At 43.7% G+C, this 16,694-nt stretch overlaps 1 protein-coding gene across 3 annotated transcripts in view; it reads left to right on the top strand.

Moving 5' to 3' along the window:
- Positions 1–5,018: 5,018 nt before the first annotated feature.
- The window catches only part of LOC110510782 (E3 ubiquitin-protein ligase MID2), a 226,883-nt gene continuing 215,207 nt past the window's right edge, over positions 5,019–16,694 (top strand). For 2 of the 3 annotated variants that reach the window (XM_090198894.1, XM_090198890.1), the window contains exon 1: positions 5,115–5,626. The gene's annotated coding sequence lies outside the window, so the exon portion shown is untranslated. Of the gene's footprint in view, positions 5,627–16,694 lie in introns of all 3 variants that reach the window. The other variant, XM_090198892.1, reaches the window with a different exon arrangement.

The raw sequence follows: 16,694 nt of genomic DNA, 5'->3' as shown, positions 1-16,694 counted from the left end.
GATAAATCAATGTATTTAATTGTTCTGGGTTTACAGAGTAGTAGTAATTTACGGAGGACTTTATGTAAGACGTGTCTTTGTATTGTGAATTGAGAATCTGCAGAGAGAAGAATGGGGTGGTTATCACCGCTGCAGTCTTGATTTGATACCTTTCAGTGTCCCTTGCTGGTTTCTTGTTGTGCTCCATAATTGCAAGGTGTGTCCGCTCTCTCGTGTTTTGGAGTATTTTTTTCAGCAGGGCAATGTGGGATGACTCTAGAAAACCAGAGTTTTACAAAGAGAAAAGGTAAAAAGAGAAGAGGGGTAGACTAAATTGATGACGTGGTCTGGAAGGCTACCTCTAATCACCTGCAACCCCATAACACATAACCCAAACCATACAAACACTACCAAATTCAAATCAAATCAAACTTTATTAGTCACATGCGCCGAATACAACAAGTGTAAACCTTACCGTGAAATGCTTACTTACAAGCCCTTAACCAACAGTTAAGTGCAGTTCAAGAAGACTTAAGAAAATATTTACCAAATAAACTAAAGTAAAACATTATAAAAAGTAACACAATAACATAACAATAACGAGGCTATATACAGGGGGTACCGGTACCGAGGCAGTGTTCGGGGGTACAGGTTAGAGGTCATTTGTACATGTAGGTAGGGATGAAGTGACTATGCATAGATAATAAACAACGAGTAGCAGCAGTGTACAAAACAAATGGAGGGGGGAGGGGTCAATGTAATAGTCCGGTGGCCATTTTATTTGTTCAACAGTCTTATGGCTTGGGGGTAGAAGCTGTTGAGGAGCCTTTTGGTTCTAGATTTGGCGCTCCGGTACCGCTTGCCGTTCGGTAGCAGAGAAAACAGTCTATGACTTGGGTGACTGGAGTCTCTGACAATGTTATGGGTTTTCATCTGACACCATCTGATTGCAGGAAGCTTGGCCCCAGTGTTGTACTGGGCCGTACAAATTCATGTTTTGTACCATGCTTACTGTAAATTGAGCTGTCTAATCCATTTGCTTGTAAATATTTTGCCCAATTTACCTTCACCTTGTGTAGAGCTAGGGGTTGGTGGAATTAGATTCTAGCTCACGTTAGTGGAATTAGATTCTAGCTCACGTTAGTGGAATTAGATTCTAGCTCACGTTAGTGGAATTAGATTCTAGCTCACGTTAGTGGAATTAGATTCTAGCTCACGTTAGTGGAATTAGATTCTAGCTCACGTTAGTGGAATTAGATTCCAGCTCACGTTAGTGGAATTAGATTCTAGCTCACGTTAGTGGAATTAGATTCTGTACCACCTACAACAAAATACACAACAACACACAATTTAACCATCCCACTAATTTAGTTGATCTCTATTAAACTGGCTAGCTTACCATACCTAAAGTGGACACTTCAATAGTGTCTACTTGCTGTTAATTAACCAGCCTCACTAAATTGGCAGCAAGATTGTTGAGAACCAACTAACCAACCATAGACAATTTATACACAAGCATCATCGCTAATGTTACCAACACACAAACAGAGAGTGAGTTAGCTATATCAACAATTACATTTCTAGTAACCGAGTCCAGGCAAGAGTGGAATAGATGGTAACCAGATTGAGCTACTCTTGTTTGCTTACGTTACCTAGCACCAGTCAAAGATGGAACGAACAAACAAACAGGTTTACTCTGCTGAAGGTAGTCACCAGTCTAGAAATTGATTGACAGTGTGTACATCAAAAAAAGATAGCGATATGATTTAGCTGATGGATTTAGCTGCTGGATTTAGCTGATGGATTTAGCTGATGGTATAAAAGGGGTAACAAAAAAATCTATGATATTGCATCGCTTCTCAGTTGTCGTCGAAATGGTTCCCCCATCAGTTCAACCTGAAAATCACTCTGATAATCTTTGGTCACTTTGGCTCATCCTTCTTGATAGCCGCAAGTCACTGGCAGAATCTGGGAAGAACGGTGAACGATAACTCATTTTCACGCTTGTTTGTAATTAGCACAGCCAGGCACAGAACACCACACAGGCATAATGATAAACGTTAGTGAAAAACAAACTTTGTCGAAAACATATCTTGCCTACAGAAGATCTGAGATTCCTGTGCGTTGTTCGTTAAAAGTACACAATGGCATCGTTCAAGTTTGTGGGCGCGCCCCATCTACCTTAGCGGTCAGTATCTGCATTCGCTATAAATGCCGGACTTTGTGATTCACTATGAGCCACTATGAGCAAACGAATGCACAGGAAGTTAAACCTTCCTGATTCTACCAGTGCAATGAAAATGTGCTGGTTGTAGCTTGTGGTTTGGATAATTGTGATGTTGATGATAAAACGTAATGTTGTTAGTATGTTAATGACTATACGCCGTGGCAGAGCCAGGGTGAAATTCCCCTTTAAGTGCCTTAGCTATCTGGCTAATGTCTATAAATGGACGTTAAACTTTAAACCCTCACCCTAAACAACTTCTAAATGGAGGGCTAATGTTACCAGTAACAGCTAGTAATTAGGCACCGTGTCCCATCTGTAGTCCTCCTCATCAATTATTACTCAGTCCCAGGTTAGCCTTCTCTTATTAAACATTTATCAACCTTTTAATTACTAATGACTTTAAGTGCCTTAATCGCTATGTAAATTAGAGCGATATGTCAGATATCATTTCACTTTATAAAGCCAGGTGCTTATCTTCAAGATGAGATATCCTATATATATAGTTTGTCCGAGGGGAAAGGTTAGGGTTGAAAAATGCTGGTAACTTTCCCAAAAATGCCCAGGTTTTCCAGGAATATCGGTTGGAGGATTCCCAGATTTCCTGCTTATCTCAAGCATATTAGTCTCACAACAATGTATAGAATAGAGCTGGCGCCAGTAGATATGGAGGGTCTGCGGTCTGGTTGAGCGCTGTAGTTAGCGCTGTAGTTAGCGCTGTAGTTAGTGCTGTAGTTAGCGCTGTAGTTAGCGCTGTAGTTAGCGCTGTAGTTAGCGCTGTAGTTAGGCCAGGGGCCCAGTCTGACATTCACTGTAATACTGTTTATGGCAAAGGCATGGCAGCACAAAAAAAATAGAAAAGAAAATACATACAAATCCCGAAAGGACATCGTTCACTTTGAATCCTTCAATGTTCTTGGTCTTCTGTGATTAATTAGGAACAACAGCTCACTGAAACGAGCATCCGGAGATTCCTAATGGACCCACTCCTCTTCTGCTGGGTCTCGACCAGAATGTGTTTCCTTTCCAAAGAGCAACAACAAATATCACACAGTCAGCAACACAAAAAAAAACAGATTGTCCAAAATGAGCATCCCCAGGCTTCCGACGCCTTGACCCAGAATCGGTTCCCCTTTCCACTTGCAACAACAACCATCACCAAAACATGCTGTTGCCATATCTCCCAGTGAGATATTTATTTAACCTTTATTTAACTAGGCAAGTCAGTTAAGAACCAATTCTTATTTTCAATGACAGCCTAAGAATAGTGGGTTAACTGCCTGTTCAGGGGCAGAACAACAGATTTGTACCTTGTCAACTCGGGGATTTGAACTTGCAACCTTCCGGTTACTAGTCCAACACTCTAACCACTACGGTACCTGCCCCCTCTACACTCTAACCACTAGGCTACCCTGCCGCCCCAAATACATGGAACTGGATAGCACTCTGACTGTTAGTTAACAACAATGCCACATTGAACATATCAAACCACCAAATGGCAGCAGTGGGATTTCAACGTGGTCTCTCCTCTCCTCTCCTCTCCTCTACTATCCTCTCCTGTCCTCTGTCTGGTGTTCTGTTCTGAAGTGACTTGACTGGGCTAAGTAGAGAGAGTAGAGGGAGTTAGCTATATCCTGCGTCCCAAGTGGAACCCTACTCTCCCTATATAGTCCATTACTTTTGATCAGGACCCATAGGGAATAGGGTGCTATTTGGGATGCAGACTATGTCTCGAGGGGTACCTGCCTGTTTATCATTTCATACACAGTAGCATGAGAGAAGCTCCTGCCACCTCCCATCTTCCACAGTCCTACAATAGTCTCGCTCCACTCCGCTCAGCCCCAGGGACCATAATTACCCCGCTTCCTGCATAAAAAGGCGTGTGATGGTGTGAGCTATGGGAACATGACTCTGTCTGTGTGTGTGTCCTGACAAAGCAGACATTTCACCCTTCACATGCTAGCCCTTCTTCAGCCTCATTTCAATAGCATTGCCGGATGCTCAATACCGAGTTCTATGTGTTGAGGCACTGTGCTGTAGAGTTGTCTGAGTTCTATGTGTTGAGTGGAGAAAAAGACGATCAATCTTCAGTGCTTGGAAAAGTCATTCTGAAGGACATTTCAAAATATATATACTGTACAAAAATATAAACACAATATGTAAATTGTTGATCCCATGTTTCATGAGCTGAAATAAAACATCACAGAAATGTTCCAAATGGCACCCCTTTCCCTACATTTCCCATGGGCATAAGCAGTGCACTATTTCAGAGATATGTGCCAATTTGGAATGCATCCAACTCTCTTTTCTACAGAACCATGGCAACTGGTCTTATTGAAGTGAGAAATACATTCTGAATTCATGTAGCATCCTGAGACTGTGTTGTTTCCATGGGGTTGGCTCAGGGTGGCTAGTCCTCTAACTGTCTCTCTCTAGACCATTCATTTTCTCGGGCCCTTCAATTACATTTTTTCTATTTTGTGTAGCAGCATTTTGATATGGGGATTGTTGTTCAGCCAAACTATTGAAAAGAGAGAACAGCTAATCCTTTTGTGAATATGCCTCTGAAAGGAAATTCTCAAGATGATTTATCCTGGCCAATTTCCAAGAGTAGAAGATGTTTTGCTATTTTAGAAACGCGAGTTGATAAAACGGCATATACAAAACTGATTTATCTCCCCAATCGATCTTTTTTGACAATCAGCACATGCTGGAGAACTCACAGACACATACACACACAACATCTAAGCTCTAATGCATTCTGTAACGTGAGAGCTGAGTGAGACGATATAAATCCCCTCTGTGATGATGGTTTGACATTCCCAAGAAAAGCCCTGTACTGTGCAAGGCGCACAAAATGACATTCACGGCACTGTTCTTTTACGCCGCTTTGAAAGCGACATCACGTATTAGAACCGTAGAGATGATGATGGGAGATATGTCTGCACAGAGGGGAACGATCCACCGAGACAACTAGCGAGGCAGCTATAGCTCGAGGCAGCAGAACGGTGTAATTGATCCCATCTGCCGGAATGAGAGCTATTCCGGGTGGGTTAATCACGTGTCCTCTGGGAAGCGCTTTAGTTTTTGGGACGCATAGAGCGAGTCAGCGTACTATTGCCAGTAGGCTAGTTAGTAGTCCTAGTTAGTGTACTTGGAACATATATCCACGGTAATGGCTAATCAACCGATAGGCTATAAAAAGTAGAACAATGTACGTGTTTTAAATTTTGGAAATGGGATAATGAGAGAGACGTAAGAGCGCGCGCTCTCTGGCACCTACTGCTCGTGAAAACTTCGGAGACAAGAGATCAGCACCAGCTAGGATTGAGAGGCTGCAAAGTGTTCTGTATCCGTTACTGTTACCACCACAACAAGTCAAGTCATCTGAGCGCGGGCAGTCACTGTCTGAAAGAGTTCGAGGTAGGCTGGGTTACTATTTTTATTTACAGTCCTTATTCCTATTATGTTGAATAGCCTATGTGCTTTAACCGTCTATAATGTCTGGAGGGCGCGTGGAGATGGAGGAAATACGCACACGTAAATGCGTCATGGATCCAAAATTATCATATCCCCAAACCGATAAATAATTATAGCAATTAAAATCATGCTGTGTTTAAATGAATGTGTGAACCAAATATATTAGCCTACGTGGGTGAATGTGTTATTGCGCGGACTCTAACCTACCCATAGAGCATGTGTGTCAGACAAAAATATTAAACATGTGACCACTCCAGTATTAACGTCACACCATGGAGCCAAAGGTGCCTTCAAATCTCCAACATAGTAGGTCAACATTAAATCATTAAATAATATTAAATAGTGAAGAAGTTACTACAGAACAATATTCAACCCTACTGAATAGTAGTAGTCGTAGGTCCTCCAAATGTCCATTGTATCAATTATGGATTCGTCTACTATGGCTAGCCTATATTTTATAATAGACATTGGATTTGATATTCTATACCAATTTGGTGAGACTGGCTGTGTGGTATGCAACATCACATACATTCATTGTAATCTCTGTGGACGCTAGGTAGGACAAGGGGATTTGAACCCTTGCTTTGTGTCTGGTGTTCCAAACGTCTTGGTTGGTTTCTGGACTGGTCCTGGTTGTTGGACTGGTCCTGGTTGTTGGACTGGTCCTGGTTGTTGGACTGGTCCTAGTTTCTGGACTGGTCCTGGTTTCTGGACTGGTCCTGGTTGTTGGACTGGTCCTGGTTTCTGGACTGGTCCTGGTTGTTGGACTGGTCCTGGTTTCTGGACTGGTCCTGGTGGTTGGACTGGTCCTGGTTGTTGGACCGGTCCTGGTTGTTGGATTGGTCCTGGTTTCTGGACTGGTCCTGGTTTCTGGACTGGTCCTGGTTTCTGGACTGGTCCTGGTTGTTGGACTGGTCCTGGTTGTTGGACTGGTGCTGGTTGTTGGACTGGTCCTGGTTTATGGACTGGTGCTGCTCTAAGGATGACCTCTGTACTAACCTGTTCTGTCTGGCACTACAAGTGCAAATCTCTTATAACAGTTTGTGACGCTCTACAGGAGGTCCATTCCTTTAGGGTGCATCCCAAATAGCACCCTATTCCCTATGGGCCCTGGTCAAAAGTAGTGCACTACATAGGGAATAGGAACTCTAACAGCTGCCAACTTGCCATCCTCCACTAGTGATGTCTTCATGTGGCATCAGTGGTTAATAAGACTGCTCTCACTGGGAGTACACAATGGAGCTGCTGGACAGTAGACATGGCCGTTAGCAATGACGAATACAGCTGACACAGTCATTTATCAATTACCTACAAGGAGAGCTGTCATCTCTGTATCTCTGGCTGGAGTATAATTATTAACCCAATAACCTATTCCTTCGGCTGTTACGGGGATATAGTGTCAGTTATCAATTACCTACAAGGAGAGCTGTCATCTCTGTATCTCTGGCTGGAGTATAATTATTAACCCAATAACCTATTCCTTCGGCTGTTACGGGGATATAGTGTCATTTAGGACAGAACCATAGAACCATTTCAAAATGTCAACCCAATAAGGTGCCGTGTGCTCTTTTTGGAAGACTTGTGTTGCGTCTTATGTTTTACGGTGGTGTTAGTCATCATTTAATAAGAGCAGGATAGACACCCATCGTATTTGGTTACAGATTATACACGCTTTAGAAAAGATTCAACGTGTTGTGTGTCTAACCCTGCCCAGACTAGCGTCTGTCAACAAACAGTGGTCTTCAGAGCCGGTTGTCATATCCTTTGTTTGCCCAGGGAGATCCTAGTGACTTCAGTTTCAATGACAGGTGCTGCTCAGAGATGACTGTCTGTCTCCAATGGCACCCTATTCCCTATGTAGTGCACTACATTTGACCAGGGCCCACATCGGGGGGGTACTTGTCAAAAAATTGTGCACTACATAGGGAATAGGGTGCCAATTTAGAACACTGTCTTTGTCTCAAACTATAAGAAACCCATCGTAAGGAAGTAGCTGTCTGACTCTCAGCAGATGATGAAAGCTAGCTGTCAAGTCAGAATGTGGCATTTGGAAGGCAGGGCGGCAGGCCACCCTTATCTGTACATACGAAGGCAAGGAGCCTCAGTCTGCAAACAGCATGTGGTCTAGCATGTTGTTTTTTCAGCTTTGCATGTCAGTGTGTTGATGCTGGATAACTTAAGAAGCTTTCTGTCAGGAATTACGTTTTAAATACACCAATAAGTATGTGTGTAGCCTGAGTGCCAGTCTGTTTGTGCTATCGTGCCAACTCCTTGTCATGCCAAATATTTCTGAGACCAGGCTAGGATGTATGATGTGCTTGTGCGTGATGTGCTTCAAATGTTCTGTTCCTTATTCATATTAAATTGTACATGGACTTTTAAGCCTCTCCAAGCTATGCTCTGTTTATCTGTTGCATATGTTTTAGCCTACAGTGTACAGTGCCTTGCAAAAGTATTCACCCCCTTGGTGTTTTTCCTATTTTGCTGCATTTCCACCTGTAATATAAATGGATTTTTATTTGGATTTCATGTAATGGACATACACAAAATAGTCCAAATGGATGAATTGAAATGAAAAAAAGAACTTGTCAAAAAAAAATCAACTACAAAAAAACAACTAGAAAGTGGTGTGTGTATATGTATTCACCCCCTTTGCTATGAAGCCCCTAAATAAGATCTGGTGCAACCAATCACCTTCAGAAGTCACATAATTAGTTAAATAAAGTCCACCTGTGTCACATGATCTCAGTGTATATATATATATATATATATACACCTGTTCTGAAAGGCCCCAGAGTCTGCAACACCACTAAGCAAGCGGCACCATGAAGACCAAGGAGCTCTCCAAACAGGTCAGGGCCAAAGTTGTGGTACAGATCAGGGTTGGGTTATAAAAAATATCTGAAACTTTGAACATCCCACAGAGCACCATTCCATCCATTATTAAAAAATGGAAAGAATATGGCACCACAACAAACCTGCCAAAACTCACGGACCAGACATGTAGGGCATTAATCAGAGAGGCAACAATGAGACCAAAGATAACCTTGAAGGAGCTGCAAAGCTCCACAGTGGAGATTATCTGAGTATCTGTCCATAGGACCACTTTAAGCCGTACACTCCACAGAGCTGGGCTTTACGGAAGAGTGGCCAGAAAAAGCCATTGCGTAAAGAAAAAAATAAGCTAACATGTTTGGTGTTCGCCAAAAGGCATGTGGGAGACTCCCCAAACATATGGAAGAAGGTACTCTGGTCAGATTAGACTAAAATGTAGCTTTTTGGCCATCAAGGAAAACGCTATGTCTGGCGAAAACCGAACACATCACCCCGAGAACAACATCCCCACAGTGAAGCACTGTGGTGGCAGCATCATTCTGTGGTGATGTTTTTCATCGGCAGGGACTGGGAAACTGGTCATAATTGAAGGAATGATGGATAGCGCTAAATACAGGGAAATTCTTGAGGGAGACCTGTTTCAGTTTTCCAGAGATTTGAGACTGGGACAGAGGTTCACCTTCCAGCAGGATAATGACCCTAGGCATACTGCTAATGCAACACCCGAGGGGTTTAAGGGGAAACATTTAAATGTCTTGGTATGGCCCAGTCAAAGCCCAGACCTCAATCCAATTGAGAATCTGTGGTATGACTTAAAGATTGCTGTACACCAGCGGAACCCATCCAACTTGAAGGAGCTGGAGTAGTTTTGCCTTGAAGAATGGGCAACAATCCCAGTGGCTAGATGTGCCAAGCTTATAGAGACATACCCCAAGAGACTTGCAGCTGTAATTGCTGCAAAAGGTGGCTCTACAAAGTATTGACTTTGGAGGGGGGTGAATAGTTATGCATGCTCAAGTTTTCTGTTTTTTTGTCTTATTTCTTGTTTTTTTTCGCAATAAAAAATATTTTGCATCTTCAAAGTGGTAGGCATGTTGTGTAAATCAAATGATACAAACCCCCCAAAACTCTATTTGAATAATTCCAGGTTGTAAGGCAACAAAATAGGAACAATTCCAAGGGGGGTGAATACTTTTGCAAGCCACAGTATGTGGCTTCCAGGATGGTGTCCTCCAGGATGGTGTCCTCCAGGATGGTGTCCTCCAGGACGGTGTGGTGTCCTCCAGGATGGTGTGGTGTCCTCCAGGATGGTGTGGTGTCCCCCAGGACGGTGTGGTGTCCCCCAGGATGGTGTGGTGTCCTCCAGGATGGTGTGGTGTCCTCCAGGAGGGTGTGGTGTCCTCCAGGATGGTGTGGTGTCCCCCAGGACGGTGTGGTGTCCCCCAGGACGGTGTGGTGTCCTCCAGGATGGTGTGGTGTCCTCCAGGACGGTGTCCAATCCCTTTCTCTCCATTCTCTCTCCTCTCGGTGTCCTCTAATATACTTTTAAATGAGAAAAATCCACTTCTGTTTGATACTGAGAGAGCAGATTCATGCCATTCCTACGGATGACCTCACCTGCTGTGTCAACTGTATTTCCAGACGACTGTGTTTGTGTGGTTACCACCGTGTACTATTCTCCTCTCAGGGTTATTATAAGTGGAACAGGTGCTGGGGACGGAATAGCTGCAGGGAAGGACAGTCCCGTGGTGAGCGCTAGATAGGTGACGTGTCTGTACATCACATCTACAACAACCAACAATGCCAAGAATGTGAGGAAATCATTGTGTCTCAAATGCCACCCTGTTCCCTATATAGTGTAGTGCACTATGAATGACACCCTATTCCCTATATACTGTAGTGCACTACATTTGACCAGAGCCCGATAGGGTGCATTTTGGGAAGCAGCCCATGCAGGTTGGAAGCCATTATAATGTTGTTCGCTGTTCATCAGGGGTCTAATATTCAATTAGCGGGTCCTCATCTCAAGCTGTGCTCAACGTGTTGCTGAGTGGGAATGCAGAATACCTACGCAGACTGATTGATGAGCAGGGGAGCATACCCCAGTTTTCTTTATGGAGAGAGAGAGAGAGAGAGAATTCCCAGCACTGTGAAGTTTATTTCTTAATCTGTGGTATCAACAAAATAAATAATGTATTATGATTCCTGGTGATAGTGAGTCAGAGACTTCCCAACCCCCACACAGAGGCATCATGCCTATAGTGGGTCAGAGACCTCCTAACCACCACACAGAGGCATCATGCCTATAGTGGGTCAGAGACCATCCAACCCCCACACAGAGGCGTCATGCCTATAGTGGGTTATAGTGGGTCAGAGACTTCCCAACCCCCCACACAGAGGCGTCATGCCTATAGTGGGTCAGAGACCATCCAACCCCCACACAGAGGCGTCATGCCTATAGTGGGTCAGAGACCATCCAACCCCCACACAGAGGCGTCATGCCTATAATGGTTCAGAGACCTCCCAACCCCCACACAGAGGCATCATGCCTATAGTGGGTCAGAGACCTTCCAGCCCCACACAGAGAAGTCATGCCCATAGTAGGTCAGACACCTCCCAGCGTCATGCCCCCTCAGAAATAATAAGATTGACTTTTTGGGGGTTTGTTTGTTTTTTCTCTGAAATACTACACGCAACTTAACAATTTTATAAAGTTGATTTTAGCCAGCCCAGATAGGTTCCCAATCTCCCAACCTCATAACTAGCTGCCAAGAAGCCATTTCAGGCTATCAATCAAGTTAAGAGTAACTAGCTTGTCTAAATATTGTCGTGTAAATTCTACACAGGGTCACTCAAAAGTCAATCTTAAATGAATCATTCTTTATAATCAGCGTACTGGAGAGGTTCCAACCAACTCAATGCACCCAGAACACATGTCGATCAGGAGCTCTAACGGGGCAGTCCCGTTCGATCTCTCATATACTGGTTACATGCGCATAGTTCATAGGGTTGGTTCCGGCATGTGTCTGGCATCGTCTCCTATCTTATCTCATAGAACATATTCTGGGGGCGTTCTGCCAGATGGTCCTAAGGAGGGGGTCATGTCCCCCCCCCCCCCTCCTCAGATTGTCTCGTCTACTTTTTGCCACCTCATATTTTTGTTGTGCATGACTCCCTCGCCCCCCAACAAACACTCTTATAATCAATAGCACGACCCCTTGACTCAGAGGCAAATTAACTCCCAGCCATGTCATGGCCCTCGCAGGCACAAAGGATTTGCATTGCACTGTTCATTAGCATAACGAGTAAATTCAGTAGTAGGCTACAGGGTCGTAATTATAATATATATTGGGGGGGACATGTTGACTCCATGGCTACGGCTAACCTCCTGTGACGGTGAGAAGAATATGGCTCCTCTATCCATGGAGGCTATGTCAGCAGAACTGAGCTGTCACGCCGATTAATACCTAGCATAGTATTGTAGAGACAGACAGCAGTCACATCATCTTAGTAGACAGGATGTCTGGACAGCCCCCCCAGTAAGTAAGGTCCCTTGCATGACCCCCGCATAACTGTCGGTCACAGGGTGAAGGGACAAGGTCAGGCCAGGTCACGAACAGACTTGTAATTTCCTGAGGAATTCCATCCCCACAGTTCCCTAGTCCCTGGAGGGGAATTTGTGTGGCAGAAAATCACACACAGCTATGAATGACTCACGTCACACGGGTGATATTGACTGAAATGTGTAAGGTTCATGACAGTTGTAATGTCCAAGTCAAGAGATTTACAATGAGTATATGGATGTTGTAAAAATAAAATTGTTGGCTACACGCCTGTCTTTTTAGGCATGATTTCACCCTACAGTACATCACCAACCGTTTGGGCATCAAAGATAATCCCACGTGCATTGTAACTATTTCATGAAAAGCAAAGCACCAGATTGAATTCATAACAAAAGGTCAACAGTGGCGTTCAGATCTGATGAACAATGTACAGTTCTAATACCTCAACAGGGTGGACTGTAACAATGCCCCATGGTATTAACCGGAGTGTTCTGTATGTGGAACACCTAGAGTACCTTAACAAACAGTAACCTGGCCTCAGTTCCCCACCTCACTAATGCTCTATTGGCTGAATAGAAGCAAGTCCCCCGCAGTAATGTTCCAACATCTAGTGGAAAGCCTTCCCAGAAGAGTGGAGGCTGTTATAGCAGCAATGTTCCAACATCTAGTGGAAAGCCTTCCCAGAAGAGTGGAGGCTGTTATAGCAGCAAAGGAGGGGCCAACTCCATATTAATGTCCATGATTTTGGAATGAGATGTTCGATGAGCATACTCCTGGTCATGTAGTGTAATGCGATTGTCACGATTGTATATATGTATTGCAATTCGATACTGTGATTTTAGTGCGATACGATGTTTCAAACATATTGATCACCATATATTGGACGGAAGGGTAGCCTAGTGGTTAGGGCATTGGACTAGTCGTTTATTAAGGTTTCAAGTTCAAATCCCCGAGTTGACAAGGTACAAATCTGTCGTTCTGCCCCTGAACAGGCAGTTAACCCACTGTTCCTAGACCAGTTAACCCACTGTTCCTAGACCAGTTAACCCACTGTTCCTAGACCAGCTAACACTGTTCCTAGACCAGTTAACACTGTTCCTAGACCAGTTAACACTGTTCCTAGACCAGTTAACCCACTGTTCCTAGACCAGTTAACCCACTGTTCATAGGCCAGTTAACCCACTGTTCCTAGACCAGTTAACCCCACTGTTCCTAGACCAGTTAACCCACTGTTCCTAGACCAGTTAACCCAGTGTTCCTAGACCAGTTAACCCACTGTTCCTAGACCAGTTAACCCAGTGTTCCTAGACCAGTTAACCCACTGTTCCTAGACCAGTTAACCCACTGTTCCTAGACCAGTTAACCCACTGTTCCTAGACCAGTTAACCCACTGTTCCTAGGCCAGTTAACCCACTGTTCCTAGACCAGTTAACCCACTGTTCCTAGACCAGTTAACCCACTGTTCCTAGACCAGTTAACCCACTGTTCCTAGACCAGTTAACCCACTGTTCCTAGACCAGTTAACCCACTGTTCCTAGACCAGTTAACCCACTGTTCCTAGACCAGTTAACCCACTGTTCCTAGACCAGTTAACCCACTGTTCCTAGACCAGTTAACCCGCTGTTCCTAGACCAGTTAACCCACTGTTCCTAGACCAGTTAACCCACTGTTCCTAGACCAGTTAACCCACTGTTCATAGGCCAGTTAACCCACTGTTCCTAGACCAGTTAACCCACTGTTCCTAGACCAGTTAACCCACTGTTCCTAGACCAGTTAACACTGTTCCTAGACCAGTTAACACTGTTCCTAGACCATCATTGTAAATAAGATTTTCTTCTTAACTGACTTGCCTAGTTAACAATATATATATATATATCTGCTGCAGAGAGCCAGGACAAAAACAGTTCTGATCAGTCGTGGAAATAAAGTGTTGAAAACATGTTGGCTCCCTATTTAAAGATAAGGGTCTTGCACTGTTCGGAGTGTGGTGTCAGGAAAATAACCTCACACTCAACGTCAACAAAACTAAGGAGATGATTGTGGACTTCAGGAAACAGCAGAGGGAACACCCCCCTATCCACATCGATGGAACAGTAGTGGAGAGGGTAGCAAGTTTTAAGTTCCTCGGCGTACACATCACAGACAAACTGAATTGGTCCACCCACACAGACAGCATTGTGAAGAAGGCGCAGCAGCGCCTCTTCAACCTCAGGAGGCTGAAGAAATTCGGCTTGTCACCAAAAGCACTCACAAACTTCTACAGATGCACAATCGAGAGCATCCTGGCGGGCTGTATCACCGCCTGGTACGGCAACTGCTCCGCCCTCAACCGTAAGGCTCTCCAGAGGGTAGTGAGGTCTGCACAACGCATCACCGGGGGCAAACTACCTGCCCTCCAGGACACCTACACCACCCGATGTCACAGGAAGGCCATAAAGATCATCAAGGACATCAACCACCCGAGCCACTGCCTGTTCACCCCGCTATCATCCAGACGGCGAGGTCAGTACAGGTGCATCAAAGCTGGGACCGAGAGACTGAAAAACAGCTTCTATCTCAAGGCCATCAGACTGTTAAACAGCCACCACTAACATTGAGTGGCTGCTGCCAACACACTGACACTGACTCAACTCCAGCCACTTTAATAATGGGAATTGATGGGAAATGATGTAAATATATCACTAGCCACTTTAAACAATGCTACCTTATATAATGTTACTTACCCTACATTATTCATCTCATATGCATACGTATATACTGTACTCTATATCATCGACTGTATCCTTATGTAATACATGTATCACTAGCCACTTTAAACTATGCCACTTTGTTTACATACTCATCTCATTTGTACATACTGTACTCGATACCATCTACTGTATCTTGCCTATGCTGCTCTGTACCATCACTCATTCATATATCCTTATGTACATATTCTTTATCCCCTTACACTGTGTACAAGACAGTAGTTTTGGAATTGTTAGTTAGATTACTTGTTGGTTATTACTGCATTGTCGGAACTAGAAGCACAAGCATTTCGCTACACTCGTATTAACATCCAACTTGCGCAATATTGTCAAAACGATACAATATAACGTTTGATATATGTTCTGATATGAAACTCTATGGTTTCCCACATCACTAGTTACAGTTTTCTAACTTGGTGTCTTGTTTGGGGAGACCAATGTGTCCCCAGTGCTCACATAAGTAGGCTGTAAAGCTTCTTCTCAGTGTTAAATCATCCACAGCTAATAGCTTTTTCTCATTTTGAGCAGCACTGGTACAAATCCAGTCATTGTAAGGGGCTTGTTAAGAGTCAAATAACTACTTTGTCTGTCTCTCTCTCTCTCTGTCTCTCTCTGTCTCTCTCTGTCTCTCTCTCTCTCTCTCCCGTCCCCTCCCTCTCTCTCTCTCTCTGTCTCTCTCTCTCTCTCTCTCTCTCTCTCTCTCTCTCTCTCTCTCTCTCTCTCTCTCTCTTTCTCTCAATTCAATTGAATTCAAGGGCTTTACTGTCATGGGAAACATGTGTTAACATTGCCAAAGCAAGTGAGGTAGATAATATATAAAGTGAATATATAAAGTGAAATAAACAATAAAAATTAACAGTAAACATTACACATACAGAAGTTTCAAAACAATAAAGACATTACAAATGTCATATTATATATATATACAGTGTTTTAACAATGTACAAATGGTTAAAGGACACAAGATAAAATAAATAAGCATAAATATGGGTTGTATTTACAATGGTGTTTGTTCTTCACTGGTTGCCCTTTTCTCGTGGCAACAGGTCACAAATCTTGCTGCTGTGATGGCACACTGTGGAATTTCACCCAGTAGATATGGGAGTTTATCAAAATTGGATTTGTTTTCGAATTCTTTGTGGATCTGTTTAATCTGAGGGAAATATGTCTTTCTAATATGGTCATACATTGGGCAGGAGGTTAGGAAGTGCAGCTCAGTTTCCACCTCATTTTGTGGGCAGTGAGCACATAGCCTGTCTTCTCTTGAGAGCCATGTCTGCCTACGGCGGCCTTTCTCAATAGCAAGGCTATGCTCACTGAGTCTGTACATAGTCAAAGCTTTCCTTAATTTTGGGTCAGTCACAGTGGTCAGGTATTCTGCCGCTGTGTACTCTGTGTAGGGCCAAATAGCATTCTAGTTTGCTCTGTTTTTTTGTTAATTCTTTCCAATGTGTCAAGTAATTATCTTTTTGTTTTCTCATGATTTGGTTGTGTCTAATTGTGCTGTTGTCCTGGGGCTCTGTAGGGTGTGTTTGTGTTTGTGAACAGAGCCCCAGGACCAGCTTGCTTAGGGGACTCTTCTCCAGATTCATCTCTCTGTAGGTGATGGCTTTGTTATGGAAGGTTTGGGAATCGCTTCCTTTTAGGTGGATATAGAATTTAACGGCTCTTTTCTGGATTTTGATAATTAGTGGGTATCGGCCTAATTCTGCTCTGCATGCATTATTTGGTGTTCTACGTTGTACACGGAGGATATTTTTGCAGAATTCTGCGTGCAGAGTCTCAATTTGGTGTTTGTCCCATTTTGTGAAGTCTTGGTTGGTGAGCGGACCCCAGACCCCAGACCAGTATTTTTAGCCAAATCCT

Source organism: Oncorhynchus mykiss, chromosome 14 (assembly GCF_057628025.1).
Source record: "Oncorhynchus mykiss isolate SJ-2025 chromosome 14, ASM5762802v1, whole genome shotgun sequence".
In the NCBI taxonomy this organism is placed as follows: domain Eukaryota; kingdom Metazoa; phylum Chordata; class Actinopteri; order Salmoniformes; family Salmonidae; genus Oncorhynchus; species Oncorhynchus mykiss.
Note: the sequence above shows the minus strand (reverse complement) of the source record. Positions and strands in the feature narration are given on the sequence as shown.